This window comes from Xenopus laevis, chromosome 3S (assembly GCF_017654675.1).
Source record: "Xenopus laevis strain J_2021 chromosome 3S, Xenopus_laevis_v10.1, whole genome shotgun sequence".
NCBI lineage: Eukaryota > Metazoa > Chordata > Amphibia > Anura > Pipidae > Xenopus > Xenopus laevis.
Window position 1 is genome coordinate 6,593,000 of NC_054376.1, and position 23,193 is coordinate 6,616,192.

General features: G+C 40.5%; 1 protein-coding gene across 2 annotated transcripts in view; it reads left to right on the forward strand.

Moving 5' to 3' along the window:
- The window catches only part of tspan9.S (tetraspanin 9 S homeolog), a 227,307-nt gene that overhangs the window by 88,657 nt on the left and 115,457 nt on the right, over positions 1–23,193 (forward strand). The window contains exon 3 of one of the 2 annotated variants that reach the window (XM_041587649.1): positions 22,572–22,645. The gene's annotated coding sequence lies outside the window, so the exon portion shown is untranslated. 2 annotated transcript variants of the gene reach the window in all.

A 23,193-nucleotide genomic window follows, 5' to 3' on the forward strand; every position in this document is an offset into this window, starting at 1 on the left:
AATAGTCATGGGCGAATTTATTTGCCAGGTGCAAATTCGTAGGGAACCGCCGGCAAATAAATTTGCAGCTAAAATTCGCTGGTGAAAATTCGGCTGCGTTGAAAAGTTTTGACGCCGACGACGGTTCCAATGCCGGCGACGATTAACTTTGACGGCAGCGCCCATTTTGACGTCGCCGAATTGTCGTTTTGCTAATTTTTCGCCCATCACTAATAACCAGCCTATTGGGTTTATTTAATGTTTATATGATTTTATAGTGGACTTAAGGTATGAAGATCCAAATTACAGAAAGATCTGTTATCTGGCAAATTCCAGGTCCCGAGCATTCTGGATAACAGGTCCTATACCTGTTTGAGTAGTTTTCCAAAGAGTCACCTCTCTATTAGATAACCGCAACATGGCAGGCCCGTATAAGGTTGAACAGAAGGTGCTTACGTAGGTTGCAGGATGCTGTACAGCAGCCTTTATAGAGTTAATAAAAGTAGATCAAAATTCTGAGCTTTACTTGCCCTTTAAGAGCTTCCGCTGCTCCAGTTTCTATTGTAGATCACAGCTGGACATAACTCTATCTGCCGGAAAAGCCAAAAGAAGCAATTGAAAAAGCTTCTGCTCCACCAGTAATTGCTGTTTGAACGACTGTGGCTATCCAGGATAAACTGCCGTAAATCCCCTGCAGTTTCTAAATATAATATATAATATAATATAGATTTCCTAGAATCCTCAGCTGACGACATTTGGCATTGGCATGGATAAATAGGATTCCGTGGCCCCCAAAGGCAACCGTTAGAAGCCTTTGCTCCTTGTATTTATTTACCACCACCTTACAATACTTTAAGGCAAGCTGTATTATAAACAGCCCTTTTTTTTATATATAAATGCAGGTATGGGATCCATTATCTGGAAACTCGTTATCCAGAATGCTCAGAATTACAGAAAGGCCGTCTCCCATAGTCTTCATTATATAGTGAATAAAGTACCCCCTCTTGTAAATTATAAGGATATTATAAGTTACCGAGGAGTTTCATGACAATATAAAATTTTAAATAAAATATTTTATACTAGGGATGCACCAAATCCAGGATTCAATTTGGGATTCGGGCAGGTTTCGGCCGAATCCTTCTGCCAGGCCAAACCGACTCCTCATTTGCATATGCAAATTAGGGGTGGGGAGGGAAATCACGTGACTTTTTGTCACAAAACAAGGAAGTAAAACGTTTTTCACCTTCCCACCCCTAATTTGCATATGCAAATTCGGGTTCGGTATTCGGCCGAATCTTTTGCAAAGGCTTTGTGGGTTCGGCAGAATCCAAAATAGTGGATACGGTGCATCCCTATTTTATACAGCTCATGGAACTTCTAATATCCTCATATTTTGCAACAGGGGGTACTTTATTTATTATAATCCACAAGTTTTAGTGAGTCATGTGACCGAAATGACATCACTACTCACCGTTTATAAGGATATAATTTACAAGCTATTCGTGGCTTTTGTGTATTATAATAAAATAATCCACATTTTTCCTCTGTACAAATACACCCGTAATTTATACTTGATCCAAACTGAGAATTAATTAATCCTTATTGGAAGCAAAACCAGCCTATATATTTATATGTAATAGTTTGACCTAAAAATGTGTAAATCAATACCGATAATTCAAAACATTAAAGAAAAACAAACAGGGAAAAAGTCAACAGTGGTTTTTGGTTCCTAGTCCTTCTTGACCAATATTTCTGGGACTTATTCAGCTTCAGGCCTCCTCTGAGGACCAACATTTGTCCAAGGCCCTCGTAATCTAATAACATGCTAAGATATATATATATATATATATATATATATATATATATATATATATATATAGAGCGTTGTATTAGCCATAAACATTTATTTTATAACTTCAAATATGACCTTGAAGGTGGACTTCTAGGAATATCTACACGAGCAATTAGACATATTCCCTATAGATATACCTACAGTAATTGGCCTTCAGCCTGGGCCCCACCATCCAAGACTATTGACCCTTGTAGGAAGGCCGACCCCATTGTTTAAGAACCACTGAGCAAATCCATATCTACCCTATGTAATAGTTTGTATAGTCGATAGATTTACCTTTGACCATACACAGCCGTATAACAATTCTTTATAAAATATTATTGGAGACTTGAATGGAAGTGACATATTTTGAAGCAACCATAGTATCGCTTAATGTCTCTATTGTGACTGGTGATATCCCATCTGATCATCCATCAACGGATCGAAGAAGGTTTAAGAGGCATCCGACCCTTTAACTGACGTGTGTGAAATAAAACCTTAATCCGTAGGAACGTCGAAAACGGTTGTTAACCATCTCTAGCAGCTGTCAGGGCCGAAGGAGTAACTCCCGCACAATCAATATTTAGACTTAGTGATGTTCCTGAGGTGTTGACTGTTTTGTATGTAATATCTTCCCCGTGATGAATCGGCCAAACTTGTATTGGAATATATATAAAAAGGAGACCAGTGCTATTCATGACTGGTGTTGTTGCTTTGGTAAGAAGGAGAATATGGGGAGATATAGAAGAGATAAAACTGTAAAGAGTAAATTAACGTATGCTTTTTTATTTGTATGAAATGCAAATGCGCATCCAAACAACAAACCCCTTCCAAATATTTAGGCGGAACCTCTTTTCTTCTAATCGGAATGGGTGGCCTTGTGTCAGCTGGAAAGACCTCCTGGTAAATAAATCATTAGAGAGATTATTATATGATCCCCTTATATATTTATACATAGTCATCATATCACCCCTTAAAGGAGAAGGAAAGGTTAAAACTAAGTAAGCCTTATCAGAAAGGTCCATCTAAATATACCAGTAAACCCCAAAAGTAGCGCTGCTCTGAGTCCCCTGTCAAAAGAAACACTGCATTTCTTTCCTTCTATTGTGTACACATGGGCTTCTGTATCAGACTTCCTGCCTTCAGCTTAAACCTCATTGCCCTGGGCAAGAGCATGCTCAGTTTGCTCCTCTCCCCCCACCCCTCCCTTCTCTACTGTAATCTGAGCCCAGAGCAGGGAGAGACTCAGGCAGGAAGTGATGTCACACCACATTAATACTGCAGCTCCTATCCTAAACAAACAGAGAGTTTCTACTCAGGTATGGTAAAACATTCTACAGAATAAATATAGCATTCTAGCTTGCACTATTGCAGCTAATCTATTGGCAATAAAATACCTCCGTGGCTTTCCTTCTCCTTTAAGTGCCTCTTCTCCAGCGTGAACATCCCCAACTTGGCCAGTCTTTCCTCATAGCTAAGATTTTCCCTTTACCAGCTTAGTTGCCCTTCTCTGTACCCTCTCTAATACAATAATGTCCTGTTTAAGTGATGGAGACCAAAACTGTACGGCATATTCTAGATGGGGCCTTACCAGTGCTCTATACAGTGGAATTAGCCCTATACTATGAATTTAAGGCTGAATATATACTGTTTTGTTGCTCAGTGAATCAGCAGATGGTGAGTTACTGGGACATCTTCAGAGGCTCAGATCTTTCCTGCTAAAGGGCTGAGGCAACCTTGGGGTAATACTGAAGGCCAAAACATAATGTTGCAGCATTTCTACCCTACTTTAAGCTTTAGTTTTCCTTCAACAAGATATATAAATAGTAATTTAGAGGCAACACTGTGAGTTCTATGCAAACCCAATATATGACCAGACAAAGTTTGAGCAACAAGAGCAGGGGTCTTGTTGCAACACAAGCATGAAAAAAGTCCCTTTGGGTGCCAAATAAGGGCTGTGATTGGCCATTTGGTAGCCCCTATGTGGACTGGCAGCCTACAGGAGACTCTACTTGGCACTATACTTAGTTTTTATGCAATTAAAACTTGCTTCCAAGCCCAGAATTCAAAAACAAACTTGCTTTGAGACCACTGCTTTGAGCAACATCCAAAGGGTTGGTGAGCAACATGTTGTTAGGGATCACTGGACAAGAGGTTGCATAATCCCATCCCGATCTGGTGACTTAAGATGCCACAGCCCTTAGAATATTACATTACATGCTCATTTATATAGTGGTCATTTTTTATCATTATCATTACCTAATTTATTTATACCCGGTTCACTTAAGCTAATGACAAATCGAACTGAGTCTAATGCAGAGCAACCGGGGCAGCGAATGCAGAAAATATATGGCTTTTTGGTAGGTCTGAGCTTTACGTCTCTTCTGTAAACCCCTTTAATACGATTATTCCCCAGGAACGTTGTAGAGGGCAGCCCGTTTTTTAGTACGAACGGTTAATATCGAAAAATGTCTTGCACTGTAATGGCGAGCAGTGTCAGGAAATCAATACGTGGTAATAAATAGTGAACCCAGCCCAACAATTACATTCAATTTAGTGTCTAAGTATTCATTTATCAAACGTTGGGAAGAAGCTGACTGCTGGGGAAAAAAAAATCTAGCGCGTCCAGATTACAATAATGACATTCATACTCTGGGTTAGTTTTTATATAATTTGTAATTTCAATTGGAATAATTTCTCTTCTGTAATTATTATCTGTATGCTTAATAAGTGCCAATAACATTATTGTTATAGGTTAGAAGAATTGTTCTGGTTCTGATAGCATAAGACAAACGCCTGTGATTGGATGCTGTTTTATGGAGGTGTCATCTATTTATTAGAATGAAAGGGAAGCGTCTACAGGCATCGGATCCATTATCCGGAAATCCGTTATTCAGAAAGGGCATCTGTCATAGACTCCATTTTATTCAAATAATCCTAATTTTAAAAAAATGATTTCCTTTTTCTCAGTAATAATAAAACAGTATCTTGTACTTGATCATAACTAAGATATAATTAATCCTTATTGGAAGCAAAACCAGCCTATTGGGTTTATTTAATATGTACATGATTTTCTACTGGATTTAAGGAATGAATATCCAAATTACAAAAAGATCCATTATCAGGAAAACCCTAGGTCCCAGGCATTCTGCATAACAGGCCCCATACCTTTATGGGATGATTTCATGAGTGCCCTGCTGTTCCCCAGTCATTGTGTCTTAGAATTCCCCAAATAGGTCAGAAATATGAGCTGAACTCACTTGTTCAACTTATATTCTAAAACCGAGAGAAGGTTCCACCATCAGCATAGGAACCATGTCTACTGAAACATGATGTTATAAAATCATGAGAAACATGGACACATCTTGTAGGAATTAGCAATTTGAGCATCAGCCATCATTTTTGATGCATCATGCAATAATATGTTTGACAATTCTGTGCTTCTTACGTTGTGGTAACAGTTTGGAGAGGTCCTCTCCTGTTTCAGGGAAAAAAATATCCCCATGCACAAGTAAGGTCCACACAGAATTGGGTTGGAGAAGAACCTGACTGGCCGGAGCAATGTCCTAACCTCAATTGCTTGTGGGATGAGTGAGAACTCCAATGTGAGCTAGTGCATCCAATGAAGTATGAATGGAAAATATCCCACCAATAATGTTCCAGCACCTACTGGAAAGCCACCCTAAAGTAGATGAAAACAGTGAGGAACAACTTCATATTGATACTCTGGGTTTGGGAATTAGATGTTGGACAGGCAAGTGTCCACATACTTTTGACCATATCGTGAATTATTGTTTGTCAGCAATCATTGGTTTATTTTGGGGTCAGGGAGGAATATTTTCTCCCCCTTAGACTATGTTGGCCTTCAGCGGATGTTTAACTATATGCTATTTGCAGTAAATTTCTTGAAAATTGTAGATAGATTAAAGTTGTGTTTGAGCTTGAGCTTGAATTGTCTTTGTTAGGCCAGTGGCCGGTGGGGTGTTTTGACCACTGCTCTGCTTAGGTGGGCAGTGATGGTGGTCTCGCTCATCATAGAGTCAATGTATCCCAGCTGATATACACAAAGTAAGGTCCATACAGAATTGGATACAGCAGTAGATGCATACCGAATCTAGTTCAAAGCCTTTCTAAAGTAGATGGAAAAGGCTGGTTTAATATCAAAGTGAGGACCAACTTCCTTTGGTTTGATAATGAGATTTTGGACAGGCAGGTGTCCCCAAAGCTTTGGCCATATAGAGAGTTGACAGCAATCAGAACACTAGTTTATTTTGAGGTCGGGGAGGAATATTTCCCATCTTAGATTAGATTGGCCTTCAGCAGATGTTGAATGATACTCTTATGTTTTGACCACTGCTCTGCTTAGATGGCGGTGGTCCAAACATCCCAAACCATAGATTCATTGTATTCCAACTAATATGTTTGTCTCATTTGGATTTTGGTACTTAACACAGTTCTTTTTTTTAGATTTTATTTATAAATGATTTAGGGTAAAGTTATACAGGTATTGTACCCGTTATCCAGAATGCTGGGGCTTTCTGCATAATGGATCTTTCTGTTATTTGGATCTTGATACCTTCCAACTACTAGAAAATCATGTAAATATTAAATGAACCCAATAGGCTGGTTTTGCCTCCAATAAGGATTAATTCTATCTTAGTTGGGATCAAGTACAAGCTACTGTTTTATTATTACAGAGAAAAAGGAAGTAATTTTTAAAAATTTGTACAAGTAACCCAATCAAACCTCATTTCACACATGCCCCGTTAAGTATTCTCTTGATTTCAACCTTTGAGTCTTGATGTCTAAGCAAAATGAAATGACCTGGACAAGAAAAATATCGGTGTAAATTTGACTGCGTTCCGCTGCCTAGAGGAAGATATGTTTCACCCATTATCCGCTTTAATTGTTTCGAAAAACACCAAGCCATTTAATTGAAAAGTCATTACGTGAGCAAGCTGCTTTGGAAGGCAATCGCTTTTGGTTAGGTCAAATGAAGAGATATGGAATCGTTTATTTCAAGGTTACCCATTAGAACAGTTCTCGGGTTGCCATTTATTGATGTGCCTTAAGAGGAACATTTAAATCCAATTGATATTTGGATAGTGTGTGACCTACTCATTAGTTGGAAGCAAGGCTCGGAGACAGTGTGCATGTAGGAGGAAGCCATCGCGTTAGATGGTGTTTGAAGAATCATTAATTTGAGGCCATGCCAAAATGAGACTAAACATTTGGTCAGGCAGCTAATTAGAAATTAATGTCACATCTATTTAAACCGTTAAGGTTAATACACAGAGGTGGTGGGTTCATAGCAGCAACCAAATTAGACGTCAGTTCTGCTGAAGAAGCAAGAGTTAATGCAATGATGTGTCAAATTCAGGAGTTAGTAATAGCTGTACTATACCCAGCATTCTCAGCCTGCCATAGCATAATTAGTTCTGACCATGGTCATATAGGAGTAAATTTACGAAGAAGGCTCTAGAGCACAGATCCCCAACCAGTGGCTTGTGAGCAACATGCTGCTCACCAACCCCTTGAATGTTGCTCCCAGTGGCCTCAAAGTAGCTGCTTATTTTTGAATTCCAGGCTTGGAGGCAAGTTTTGGTTATATAAAAACCATCTGTACTGCGAAACAGACCCTCCTGTAGGCTACCAGTCCACGCAGGGTCCACCAAATAGTCCTTATTGTGCTACAACCAGGATTATTTTTATGCTTGTGTTGCTCCCCAATTTTTACATCTGAATGTGGCTCTCGGGTAAAAAAACGTTGGCTGCTCTAGAGCGACAGCTTTTAGATGATCTGATTTAGAGTCCCCCTTTGGTACCCAAATTTTGGTCTGCCCAATCACCTCATCATATAATCTTATAATGTTTCAGAGCTATAGATCCAAGTCAACAAATAAATGGTCACCACTATATCTCAACATATTTGGCATTTAGTCTGGGCAATATCAGAGTGAGTGGCAGAAAAACATGATGGCACTTTTACTCTGTAGGATGTGGATACATTGCTTGGCTCCCTTTTTGGTGGACTTAACGTAGTTACATAGTAAGTTAGGTTGAAAAAGACACAAGTCTATATATAACCTGCCTAACTGCAAGTTGATCCAGAGGAAGGAGAAAGACCCCATTTGAAGCCTCTCCAATTTGCCTCAGAGGGGAAAAAATTCCTTATTGACTCCAAGATGCAATGGGACCAGTCCCGGGATCAACTTGTACTATGAGCTATCTCCCATATCCCTGTATTCCCTCACTTGCTAAACACCATCCAACCCCTTCTTATACCTATCTAATGTATCAGCCTGTACCACTGATTCACTTCCCAGCTCTCCCTGTAACACCCCTTTCCCTCCTCTAATCTCATTGGCTCCCTCCTGTCTGCTGGGAGGAGCTACTGGTGAATAAAGCATCCGACTCTTCCTTGTACCTATCTAATGTATCAGCCTGTACCACTGATTCAGGGAGACAATTCCACATCTTCACAGCTCTCACTGTAACAAACCCCCCTTCCCAATATTTAGCTGGAACCTCCTTTCTTCTAATCGGAATGGGTGACCTTGTGTCAGCTGGAAAGACCTACTGGTAAATAAGCATTAGAGAGATTATTATACAGTATGATCCCCTTATATCTTTGTACATAGTTATCATATCACCAGAGTCAGTTTTGACTCTTTCCACGTGGCATGAATGCACTATATTCTGTTTGCAGTCAGAAGTCCGTTCAGGTTGGACACTATATGGTGTCCCTTGGGGTAGAGTCGGCATGGAACCAATTTCTAAGACTCAAACCCGCAACCCGTAGCCTCCGACCGGAAAACGACCCACTTCGATCTGCTACCCGACCCAGACCTGCAGCTGCCTTATCCGCAACCCAACCCGCTGACCGCCATCAAACAGGAAGTGATGTTGCTGCAAACTGGAAGTGACATCGTCAAAAGCGGGCGGGGACAGCAACACATTTTTTAAAATTTTAAAAGGACTAAAATATAGACAATATAACATAAGATAAGAAATTTATATGAGACTCACAGACCCGCATGTATACCCACACCTGAAAATCCTACCCTCATTCTGCAGGGTACCCGCTTTTTTTTTGCGGGTAATCCGCGGATACCTGACCTGGTGTAAGACTCTACCTTGGGGTATGGTAGATGTTTGCAGCCACTCACTGTGTATTTGACCTGTTCAATTGCGTGAACCCTCTATTACGACCTGAAAACCCAAGCTTTAATGTTATGGGTTTTAACCTACCCTTTGTCTTGCCTAAACCCTTAGCTGACTCAGGTATTCTGAAACTCCCCAGGCCCAGGGGACCCTTGGGTTTCAGGTCGACGTGTGTAACCATAGCAAAGATACAATATACAAGGAACAAGGGGCCAAAAAACAAGCATTGTTTATGTTATGCCCAATAATATATCCCTAATGCTTATGTGTGTAAAAAGCCCCTCGGTCTAATACAAAACAAAATAACTTTTTCCTAGCAGAATAATACCCTAAAATCCGCTGTTTAATCTTTAAAATGCCTGGATCCTTCATCATAGTACTTTTTGTGCTGTCTCGTTGCTAGAAGTCAATAATTGGTCTGTGCTTGATGGAACATCACGCTAGTCTCCAGAGTAGAGACCTCATTACTGAGAGTACGTGGGCCCGGTTTTGGAAGGAAGTCAATTCCTTCCTTCTATCCTTCAAATCCACTATTAGGCCTGGGCTTCTGCTTTTATAGCTGCTGCTGCATTTTTCAGAGGCGCAAGGTCATAAAACTGTGGGTTCTGTACACCTGTATTGCTTTTGCATTTAAAAGGCCTCATTAATTTGATTCATTTAAAAGAGAACTCATTCTGAATACTTCTTAATGGAGACATTCAGTTATAACTCTGGATTAGATGTACCTGTATAACCTATAGAAAGCTTAATGTCGATGGCCTATTGAGATATAAGCATGATCCCTTGATGAATGTATTATAAGCTAGCACTCAACGTCTACTTATATAGTCATCTTGACCAATGGGGAGCTTAGAGCTAAGTATATCAGTTGTTTATATAATATACAGACTGGTTTGATTTTTCAGTTCATGAAGCGTTGAGACTACAAATATGGTTGACGTTCAAAGGAACTGATTGTCGCAAACTTTGCCCTAACTTTGCGTGTGTTTTCAGGCTATAGCTGACATGGGTCAATGATGGTGCTCTCAATTGGGAGCTGGAGCAATTTTAATATTTGGTTAATAGACAGAGTGTTTAAAATCAGCATGTGTGTTGTTGGCCTGATCAAGTCAAAGTTGGGCAGCTCTTGCCTTGAATAGACAAATCACAAGTGTGAATCCTTTGAATCATCATTTGATCCAATGGTCATCAGCCAACCAGAATTTCTACTCTTAATGATCAAAACTTGGGGCTCCACACATAAAACATTGGCAGAATGTCTAAATACATAACACCGTTGTGCCTGTGTAATGTAAGGTGTCCCAAAACCCAGAACAAACCCCAATGTTCATGGTCATGTCTCACACTTTAGTCTATAACTGCCGCCTTTCACTTTGAGAGGAGCGCTCCTTGAGGATCAGGCCTGGCATTGGTGTTCCGATTCATTCCATGGGTGTTCTGTTGGGTTCAATGCAGGCCAGTCATGTCTTTCCCAGCTCTGTAGGACAGTTTTATGTGGACCTTACCATGTGCATAGGGTTTTTTTTTTTTTTTTTGTCCTGCCAAAACCTTCCCCAAACTATTAGGAAGCACAGAATTGTCAATAATGTGTGACGCATTGGCTCCATTGTGGGTGTGGAGCCAACTCAAATAATGGAATAGGGTTGTTCACATACTTTAGGCATCATAATGAAGCCTATTGGCATTTGCAGGGGTCAGTTAGTAACCAAAGGTGCAATTAGGACAACATATATAGGCTTTGGCATTATTTTTCATTGGGTTTTTTTTTTCAGTTATATGATAGTGTCCCTTTCTATAACAGTGGGATGATCTATATAAGTTTACTCTTGTCTCCAGCAGAGCATCGAAACACATGTCTACTTTGATTAAGTATTAAATATCCTTAACCCACGGAACAGCGTAAAGATAAGACGCGTGTCTCCTGACAACAGCATTCATAATACTCGCTGTCACCTTTTATCTCACCCATTCCCAAAACAGATCAAACCCAACAGCTAAACTTGTTGGGGCGGAATTGGGTTTTATGATTAGATCTAATCCAGCAAGATTAGAAGCAACAAATGCTACCGGTCAGATGGAGATGTATCCTGTGCTTAAATAGCTGCCCCCATGGCTACACATCAGCTTGTTTGTATAAACTATAGTAGTACTTATCTGTTATCTACTGTGTATCCTGTGCTTGAATGGCTGCCCCCATGGCTACACAGCAGCTTGTTTGTATAAACTATAGTAGTACTTATCTGTTATCTACTGTGTATCCTGTGCTTAAATAGCTGCCCCCATGGCTACACATCAGCTTGTTTGTATAAACTATAGTAGTACTTATCTGTTATCTACTGTGTATCCTGTGCTTAAATAGCTGCCCCCATGGCTACACATCAGCTTGTTTGTATAAACTATAGTAGTACTTATCTGTTATCTACTGTGTATCCTGTGCTTGAATGGCTGCCCCCATGGCTACACAGCAGCTTGTTTATATAAACTATAGTAGTACTTATCTGTTATCTACTGAGTATCCTGTGCTTGAATGGCTGCCCCCATGGCTACACAGCAGCTTGTTTATATAAACTATAGTAGTACTTATCTGCTATCTACTGTGTATCCTGTGCTTGAATGGCTGCCCCCATGGCTACACAGCAGCTTGTTTATATAAACTATAGTAGTACTTATCTGTTATCTACTGTGTATCCTGTGCTTGAATGGCTGCCCCATGGCTACACAGCAGCTTGTTTATATAAACTATAGTAGTACTTATCTGTTATCTACTGTGTATCCTGTGCTTGAATGGCTGCCCCCATGGCTACACAGCAGCTTGTTTATATAAACTATAGTAGTACTTATCTGTTATCTACTGTGTATCCGGTGCTTGAATGGCTGCCCCCATGGCTACACAGCAGATTCTTTATATAAACTATATTAGAGTTTCTGAAGCAAACACACCAGTTGTACCAGTACAGGGCAGCAGTACATTATAATGTCATTCCATTAAAAAAAAAAAATGTTGGTGTTACTGTTCCTTTAAAAAGAACAGCATGGCAGCTCCCTCTCAGGGAAATAAACACAAAACACATAGGCAATTCTAGGCAGTAATCTAAGCTGGTTTGATTTTCTGAACACTTATTGACAAATAAATTGAATGCGCTTTATACTTACAGGAAGTAAAAAAATAGATGGGGCCCTTAGTGCCCCTTTAAACAATCATTGATCACTATCATTTTACAGATCACTCACAGCTGGAAGCATGTGCCAAACACAATGAGGGGGATTAAGCGGACGATGAAAAGCCGATCGATTTCTGCAGTTGTCCTTTCCTGTTCTTCATTTCTGCTTGGGGAAAGTGCTGAAAGTGTATTTCCCCGGTTTACCCTTTAATAGAAAAGAAATGTGCTGCCCGGATTCCATTACTTGCAAACCAGGGAGGCATTTTTATAAACACATAATACATGTGTTAGCTGGGCAGGCAGATGGGACATCCTAGGGAAGAAGCAGCAATTAATGGCAAGGGCAGCAGGCTGTGTGCTAATAGAAGCCAGGGACTTCACACTGAATAAGCGTACATACAATTCAATAAGGGTCACTGACCCCTGCTCCGCTTAGGGCTACAAACGTATTGTTATTTTAACCCATCATTTTTGGGTTAAAATATATTATTCGCCCATCACTAGCTCTAATATTTTTTGGACGGTGACTGGTACATGTAAATTAGTTTACTTAAAGGATAAGTAAACCTTTAAAATAAGTGAATGTAAAATTGATGAGGGGGCTATTCTAAGCAGTTTTTTCATTTACATTCATTATTTATTTTGTTTTTATTCCAAGATATTAAGGGATACATGTGCTGTTAAAGGGATCCTGTCATTGGAAAACATGTTTTTTTCAAAACGCATCAGTTAATAGTGCTACTCCCGCAGAATTCAGCACTGAAATCCATTTCACAAAAGAGCAAACAGATTTTTGTATATTCAATTTTGAAATCTGACATGGGGCTAGACATTTTGTCAATTTCCCAGCTGCCCCTGGTCATGTGACTTGTGCCTGCACTTTTGGAGAGAAATGCTTTCTGGCAGGCTGCTGTTTTTCCTTCTCAATGTAACTGAATGTGTCTCAGTGGGACATGGGTTTTTACTATTGAGTGTTGTTCTTAGATCTACCAGGCGGCTGTTATCTTGTGTTAGGGAGCTGCTATCTGGTTACCTTCCCATTGTTCTGTTGTTTGGCTGCTGGGGGGGAAAAGGGAGGGGGTGATATGACTCCAACTTGCAGTACAGCAGTAAAGAGTGATTGAAGTTTATCAGAGCACAAGTCACATGACTTGGGGCAGCTGGGAAATTGACAATATGTCTAGCGCCATGTCAGATTTCAAAACTGAATATAAAAAAAATGTGTTTGCTCTTTTGAGAAATGGATTTCCATGCAGAATTCTGCTGGAGCAGCACTATTAACTGATTCATTTTGAAAAAAATGTTTTTTTCCCATGACAGTATCTCTTTAATATGAATGAATTTTGTTCCAACAGCGCCACCTGCTGGTCAGTTTCTGACCAGTCTGACCACCAAGTAGTCAAGGAAGTTGTCAGGAGAAAGAAAGAGGCTGCTCTGATGTTCCTCTTCTTAAGAAAGGTTTGAGGTTTTCTAATTGTTTTCCTAAGCAGAAGAACATCAGAGCAGCCTCTTTCTTTCTCCTGACAACTTCCTTGACTACTTGGTGGTCAGACTGGTCAGAAACTGACCAGCAGGTGGCGCTGTTGGAACAAAACTAATTACTGTTACGTACCATCCATTTGTTCAAATATTTTTGGAAAATTGCTGCTACATGCCATTCATTTACTGAAATATTTCTGGAAAATACTATGGGCCCCCAGCTTTGGGTCCTGTCTAATAATTAAGGAATCCATAATCTCTCTTGTGGGAGGTCTCATGAATTATAGGCATCCAGTCGTTGCTTCACCAGTTGGCCACCAAGTCGCCTTTCAGGAAGGGGTTTTCTGTTATAATTCATTTTTCAATTCTTGTTATCCAGTTTTCAAATCTAGAATACCATTTCCTTTGTCCTTATTTTGCTACGCATACGAGCAAATAGATTTATGACAGAACGGGATGCGCCGACCAAACTGAGAATCCTTTCTCTCCACTTGCCAAGGATGTGCCGCTCATTAACAAACATAAACACCCATGGCCTTGGACCTCAAGAGCGAAATATACTACTTTATATTCACAGAAATTTCAGCAGAGCCGAGATTTTTTTTTTTCTCTCCATTTTTGCATACCGAGTGGATTTTTAGTTTATGATGTCTTGGATTGTCTCATATTTCATTGAAAAAAATGGTAATTTCGCATCTTTCAGTGATATACCTTGCGTTAACATGTAACCGACTCCCCAGGGTCTACAAATCACGAAATGAATAGCCTGCCTCTCTCAGATGGGTAGGAGTAATGTTATGGAACGATTTGATAATTTTAGTGATTTTTTTTTCTAGTTATTTGGGAAAAACAGTATTAAATATTCATGAGAGCTTCTGTGTATCTCTACACTGGGCTCTGCAGGATACTCATCAGCTGCTGGTGCTGCTGCCTGTGTAATTCAATGACTGCTAACGATTGCCCATCACTGCTGTTTAACCATATTCCATCCTTTCAGTGAATTTTTATTTTTTTCCTGTTTATGATTGAGATGTAAGGCGTTCTTCTTCCTCTGTGGCTCAATAATCCCATATACTCCATTAGAGATTGGTTAGTACAAAAAAAGTGAAGTCATCCCTAAATTTAAGATTGTTGATGCACCAGAGAAGTGATTTTCCATGAACATATTTTGGCATTACATTGTGGATAATTTTGGTGTAAGTTTGATGTGAGAGTGACATTGGGCTTAGTAACAATCTTGGTTCTGTTTGGTAGAACCTAAGCAATCATCTTCATTTATTTGGGAGTGATGGACCTGTGACAAGCACTGGAGATATTGGTTTCTTTCAAAATCGTGAAATGATTTAGGAGATATTCAAGGTTCCAAAAAGTCTGCGCCTGACAATAGGATCAATAGGCAGAACCAGCAGTGGGACATAATCGAGTCACCCAGGCTCTAAAACATCTCCACACACCTGCATGAGAACGGTAGGGACTTACTAAGAGGCTGAGCCAGTAGGGGCATAAAAAGAGTCACCAGGAGAGATTTGGAGTTAACGTGGCCATACCAGATAAGAGGTCACCAAACAAACAGATCTTTACAAAGATATGCAAACCAACGGCAGGGCGATATCGGGTTAACCTTTATGATCAGCTCCCTAGGGTCCAACTATCGGATTACAACAAAGAGAATCGTCGCCAACGGGTCGTAGGACCGCATCAACTTGCCAGTGTGGTCCTCGGTCACAGGAAAAATCAAACCTGCTCGATTGATATGAGGCCGATTTTTGGCCTGATATTGATCGGGGAGACATGTAAGAAGCCCCCACACACAGGCAGATAACTGCCAAAACTGTATAAAGGACTGTTATCGTCAGCCTTAGTCTGCCCATGTATGGCAACCTTTAGTCTTCAGAGATAGGAAAGGTCTTCTGCACATTAGTTCTACTGCTTCACTACTCGGCCATTATCTACTTGGACTGTGGATAGACCTTTGTTGGACTCTCCTCTTATCTACTAGCCTTGAAACACTGGTGAAATGCTCAACTAACCAGTTGTCTTCTGTCTTGTCTACAAGTAATAATTAACACGCTTCAACTGTTTAAGTTGTTTTTGAAGAAGACACTTCAGTGGTTTTGAATTTGTGGGGTTGCTCCTCAAGAGGTCCCAAAGCAGTGGGTAGATAGTATGCATCACCTGAAAATGATGATGATATTTGGTGTAAATGCTTATTTGTTACACAAAGCTTATCTGGAAGGTCAGTTCCTGTGAGATTTGCGGTGGAAGCTTAATTGATGTTCTTGGACTCATAGATGGATGACGATAGTGGAGGTTATTCTTCATATATCAGTAACCTAACTAAATGTTGGAAGCAAAGATGGTGTGGGGTTGAACACGTATGTTGTTTTTGAAGAGGACACTTCTTCAGTGGTTTTGAATTTATGGGGTTGCTCCTCAAGAGGTCCCAAAGCAGTGGGTAGATATTATGCCTCACCTGAAAATGATGATGATATTTGGTGTAAATGCTTATTTGTTACACAAAGCTTATCTGGAAGGTCAGTTCCTGTGAGATTTGAGGTGGAAGCTTAATTGATGTTCTTGGACTCATAGATGGATGGCGGTAGTGGGGTTATTCTTCATATATCAGTAACCTAACTAAATGTTGGAAGCAAAGATGGTGTGGGGTTGAACACGTATGTTGTTTTTGAAGAGGACACTTCTTCAGAGGTTTTGAATTTGTGGTGTTGCACCTCAAGAGGTCCCAAAGCAGTGGGTAGTAACCGCGAGCATCATTTTTTGCCAAGTTTCGCCATGAAAATTACTCCCATAGACTTTAATGGTTGAAAACATTTGTTGCGTGTCAACATTTTCTTGTGCGTCAAAAAAACTTCTTGCCCATAGACAAAAATTCATTTTGGCAAATTTTCGGCGAAGCAAAATGGGTCAGATTCGCACATCATTAGTGGGTAGATAGTATGCCTCACCTGAAGGTCATTTATGATGATATTTGGGATAAATGCCTATTTTGTGTCCTATATGTTACACAAAGATTATCTGGAAGGCCAGTTCCTGTGAGATTTGAGGTGGAAGCTTAATTGATGTTCTTGGACTCATAGATGGATGGCGGTAGTGGGGTTATTCTTCATATATTAGTAACCTAACTAAATGTTGGACAGCAAAGGTGGTGGGGTTGAACGTAAATGACCCAAAAACCACAGATTTACTCCCCTTGGTTTTTTTTCCATCGTGACCCATGCCTGTAAATCTTCTTGAAGACTCTCTTTATGTCATTGTATTGTACAGCCCTGTGTCATTTAATCACCCTTTAACATGCGTAATAATATAGAAATAATATGTTTAAATTCATATTATGTTTCTGGTTTTTATGAAATGTGGAAAGCTGGACAGCCTTAAATAAATTCTAAAAAACACACGAACGGAATGTCTTCTACTAGAATTTATCGTTGGCCCCTCGGCCTTACTCTGGAAGCTCAAATACACGTAAGTTATGGTTAAGAGAGCACAAATCTCTCGCTAATACATCTTGCCAGAAAGGAGATATTAAATTACCATGCACATTACATTACTGGACTGTGTGAACACCTTCATCAGGACAAATGACAAATTTAATGCATATAATAAATTAATATTGCTAGACAACGAACTTGGAGATTTCATGGATTTTTGCCCCCCCTCGGCTACTATGGTTTTTTTGTCTGCTTTTGGAATGCAGACATTCCTCGATCGCCTTAATAACTTTTCCTAATGGACGTATAGAGAGGCTCAAAGAGTGAATAATAACCACCGACATTATACAAATGAAAAAACTTATTGTCCGGCCGCCTACGTTTTCCAAAATGAAATGTCATGCAGCGAAACACCTGCATGCAATTACTCACGCAGACAGATTATTATGGGCTGGATGTCAGTCGTCAATTTTAGGTTTCTGTTCTGTTTAATAAAAGAATAGGTACTAAAAATATTTGAGAGCAATTGAAGGTCGTCGTCTAGCTCAGGGATAACTAGAGTGCTGTCCTAGACCGTAACCTAACTAAAACCCCATGGGCTCTTGCCCAATCATCATCCTCCTACTTCAACGGTGGAACGGGAATTCTAAAGCACAAGCTGGCCAGGAACCCTCCAGAACCTTTTGGTTAAAGGGATACTGTCATGGGAAAAAATTTTTTTTCAAAATGAATCAGTTAATAGAGCTGCTCCAGCAGAATTCTGCACTGAAATCCATTTCTCAAAAGAGCAAACAGATTTTTTTAAATTCAATTTTGAAATCTGACATGGGGCTAGACATTGTCAATGCCATATCAATTTCCCAGCTGCCTCCAGTCATGTGACTTTTGCTCTGATAAACTTCAATCACTCTTTACTGCTGTACTGCAAGTTGGAGTGATATCACCCCCCCCCAGCAGCCAAACAAAAGAACAATGGGAAGGTAACCAGATAACAGCTCCCTAACACAAGATAACAGCTGCCTGGTAGATCTAAGAACAACACTCAGTCGTAAAAACTAGGGATGCACCGAATCCACTATTTTGGATTCGGCCGAATCCATCTTGGAAGATTCGGCCGAATACCGAACCGAATCCGAACCCTACTTTGCATATGCAAATTAGGGGCGGGAAAGGAAAAAGTGGAAAAAAATTGGTTTGCTTTCTTGTTTTGTAACACAAAGTCGCATGAAATCCCGCCCACCCCACAATTTGCATATGCAAATTAGGATTCGGATTCGGTTCGGCCAGGCACAAGGATTCAGCCGAATCCGAATCCTGCTGAAAAAGGCCGAATCCCGAACTGAATCCTGGATTCAGTGCATCCCTAGTAAAAACCCATGTCTCACTGAGACACATTCAGTTACATTGAGAAGGAAAAACAGCAGCCTGCCAGAAAGCATTTCTCTCCTAAAGTGCAGGCACAAGTCACATGACCAGGGGCAGCTGGGAAATTGACAATATGTCTAGCCCCATGTCAGATTTCAAAATTGAATATAAAAAAATCTGTTTGCTCTTTTGAGAAATGGATTTCAGTGCAGAATTCTGCTGGAGCAGCACTATTAACTGATTCATTTTGAAAAAAACATGTTTTCCGATGACAGGATCCCTTTAAGCAGTCGTGGGCCAAAAATGGGCTACCATTCTCGGTGTAGGTTGAGTGTGGTCTGTGGATCACCTTAGTGCTCAGAACTTGATTTGTGATCTTCTGATAGCTTACTCCTTGATTGATAGGATAACATCCCATGTGGTTTTTGGATTTTCATGTTCCATCTCCAACTCTATAACATAAGTGTCATCTTTGGTACCTGTTTTACAGAAGAACCGAACCCTAAAACTAAATATGACTAAAATTGCCATATTTTAAATATCAAACTTATTGCACGAGGCTAAAGTTTGAGCTTGTCAATAGCAGCAATGATCCAGGACTTCAAACTTGTCACAGGGGGTCACCATCTTGGAAAGTGTCTGTGACACTCACATGCTCAGTGGGCTCTGATTGGCTGTTGAGAAGCTAAGCTTAGGGCTCGTCACTAATTATCCAGCAGAAAATGAGCTTCCCTGGCTGTAATATAAGCTGATGCTACAGGTTTGCTGATTATTAAATTCTGATGCTAATTGCACTGGTTTCTGTGCTGCCATGTAGTAATTATGTGTATTAATTACTAATCAGCCTTATATTGTGACATTTCTATTCTATGTGTACTGTATATTGTGAGTGGGTCCCTAAGCTCAGTAAGTGACAGCAGCACAGAGCATGTGAATCAGTGAATCAGCAGAAAAGAAGATGGGGAGCTACTGGGGCATCTTTGGAGACACAGATCTTTACTGCTAAAGGGCTGTGGTTGCCTTGGGCTGCTACAGAAGCACAGAACATCATGTACAACATTTCTAGCTACTTCTTTAGATGAGCTTTAGTTCTCCTTTAAAGCATCACTAAAGGGAAGGCAGGGAAGGGGACTTGTAAATAAATGCTGTGAATATTGTTTTTTGGGGTGAACCCTATACCCTCAATGCTCTCCGATTATTCCTCCAAAGGGGATGGTCATACCTTAAATTTAGATTTTCAATTAAATTCTGCCGAATACAGGCAACTGGAGCTACAGAAGTAAGCTCTGCCTCCTATGGTTTGTCTTCTGTATTAGAGATTCGATGCTCAGAGGTTAGCACAGCTCCATACAACCAGAAAAGTAACAGCTATGCCCCAAGCCCTTGAGTTATTTCCACCAGCACTCACATCTAATAACTACAAGACTAGAGAACCTAGATATGTGACCTTCTGTAACTTTTATGGACCAGTAAAAGAAACGCATGGCCTCTTGCTCCAGTGCCCGATGCTTGCTGAGTGCGCAAATCCCTCCCCATTAGATTAGTCTGAGCCGGACATAGTGAGAAGTCCCAGCCTTTACTGTAAGGACATTGCTGGAGATCGTTTCACCTTCTCCTCTGCTCATATCATGTAACGTGCAAAACAGTCAGCTGCTTGCAGCACCGAAAGCTTCTCATGAGCTCTATGATACCATAAACGTTGATTATTATATCAGGAGTATCTATGGTTGCCATACTTGCCTCCCTACTGGTGTTCTGTTCTCTTTCCATTGGTACCAGACAGGTGGTACATGTAACATGTACATGTAATAATAGACTCTAATGGGTGAAAAAATTTGTCGCCCGTAGACTTCAATGCATTTCAGCAAATTTTCGTCTTTTCGGTGAAACAAAACCGGTCAGATTTGCCCATCACTAGTCATTACAGCTCCCTCCAAGCTCACCGAATTATTATCCTTGTTGGTGAAACAGAAGATAAGGCCGGGCCCATTATGACGAATTTTCCAGTAATTTACTTGCCGGTAATTTAGTCCCATTCTTCTTCCCCTAGTCCACCAGATATGCCAGATCCACTCAGTTATGCCCAAATCCCTGCTGCTATACTGTAAATAGGGTTCTTCTCAATATAGAATACTGGCCTGTACATTAAAGAGGCAGGGCAGTGATGTAATCGGTTGGGAGGTGATGTCATGAGCTAGCTATTGTGGGAGTAAGAATTGGGGCAGGGTGTTACTAAGGGGCCAATTTATTAACTTCGAAGGAATAGAAGAAAAAAAACTTTGAATTTTGAAGTGTTTTTTTGGCTACTTCGACCATCAAATGGGCTACTTCGACCTTCGAACTAAAAATCGTTCGACTATTCGACCATTCGATAGTCAAAGTACTGTCTCTTTAAGAAAAAACTTCGACCCCCTAGTTCGCCACCTAAAAGCTACCGAACCCAATGTTAGCCTAAGGGGAAGGTCCCCATACGCTTGGCTACGTTTTTTTGGTCGAAGGATAATCCTTCGATCGTTGGATTAAAATCCTTCGAATCGGATTTAATCGTTCGGTTATTCCTTTGATCGTTTGATCGCAGTATTTGCGCAAAATCCTTCGACTTCGATATTCGAAGTCGAAGGATTTTCATTCCCAGTCGAATATCGAGGGTTAATTAACCCTCGATATTCGACCCTTGATGAATTTGCCCCTAAGTGTACAAGGTCTGTAAGGATGATGAATTTCGCATTTACCAGCAGTTCAATAGCCGGTGCGACCCCTAACAAACGGCTACTCGGATAAGCCTAATTCTTGCCGCCTTACATCATAAATCACCACCTCTGGCAAAAGTAAGTATTCTAGGTAAGAGCAACATTTATTTTGATCCTGTAGCCCATAACCACCATTCAGCAGGTAGCATTTTTTTGGTCAGCTGTTTGAAAGCAAAGATCTTATTGGTTGCCATGGGTTGCTAAACATGGGGCAAACTTACAACTTTTTTTTATTACATTGCCCATTTTGGATGGAACGTTCGAAGATTGCAGACAGAGGCGCGAAATCTCCGAATATTAAAACAAGGGGCATCTGGGAAATGTTATAATGGTGATATAGCGGCAAGTCGTCGCCTGGAAACTGCGCTCCATGAAATTTAAACATTCCTGATTATAACCTGTAGAGTAGTAAATTGGAAGGTTTATGAAAATCATATTTCTTCTTAAGCTTCTCAAATCAAAACAGCCCTAGAGAGAAAAATCCAGACTTCTTAATGACGGCGTTTTATTAGTTTGTTTATTGCGAGCTTTGCACCATTTGCATTTCCACCCCCCTTCGTTTGGATTGTTAAAGGAAGGAAGATTGTAATATGGCCGCCCCCGGTGCTCGGAATTTTACTAGTCCTTTAATACAAGGTGACTTTGCCATTGTTCAAATATATTTGCTGTCCCAAAAGTACAGTCGTGTGATGGGAATGTTAAAAGCAGCATAAAGTTTGACGCACCCCGAAGTGTAAAAATAACCTCAACCTTCCTGAAAACAAATAATGGTATTAAAGGGCAACTGTACCCTCAAATTATCCTAAAGAGCTTTGCCAAACACAGGGCTATACCTATAGTTTTATAGTAACTCTCTTTATTGGATTAGTGGCTATGTTAGAATTAGGGATGCACCGAATCCAGGATTTGGTTCGGGATTCGGCCAGGATTCTGCCTTTTTCAGCAGGATTCGGATTCGGCCGAATCCTTCTGCCTGGCCGAACCGAATCCGAATCCTAATTTGCATATGCAAATTAGGGGCGGGAGGGAAATTGCGTGACTTTTTGTCAGAAAACAAGGAAGTAAAAAATGTTTTCCCCTTCCCACCCCTAATTTGCATATGCAAATTAGGGTTCGGATTCGGTTTGGTATTCGGCCGAATCTTTCGTGAAGGATTCGGGGGTTCGGCCGAATCCAAAAAAGTGGATTCGGTGCATCCCTAGTTAGAATTAGAAACATTAGAAAGCTAGGCTGGTGCGCTTGCCATGGAACGTACTCATGTTAGAGAATTGTTGGGCCTTGCCACACACTGAGCAGATAGGCCACATCTCATTTGAAGGCTTCTTGCAATTTGAGTGTAACAGAAGACCAGGCTTATAGCTGATGTTTAACAGGTGTATGATATTATTCTACACAGGACGCAAGGGTTATCGGATCTGTACTGTATATTTCTTCTTCTGTGTGAGCTGCCATGCTGATTTCATTGCCAAGGTAAAGTTAAATATTACTTCTGGCCACCTTTGTCTCAATCTAATTAGCTCTGTCAACTTACAGCTCCAGCTGCCTTTGTTTCATTTTAATTCCTGCAGTACAAACAAAACTCAAACACTATAATATTCCTTCAGCTCCAACACTACATATGTCCCTCCACCTCCAAAACACCAAATGTCCCTCCAGCCCCAACACTACATATGTCCCTTCATACCCAACACTACATATGTCCCTCCATACCCAACACTCCATATGTCCCTCCATACCCAACACTACATATGTCCCTTCATACCCAATACTCCATATGTCCCTCCATACCCAACACTACATATGTCCCTTCATACCCAACACTACATATGTCCCTTCATACCCAACACTACATATGTCCCTCCATACCCAACACTACATATGTCCCTCCATACCCAACACTACATATGTCCCTCCTTACCCAACACTACATATGTCCCTCCATACCCAACACTACATATGTCCCTCCTTACCCAACACTACATATGTCCCTCCATACCCAACACTACATATGTCCCTTC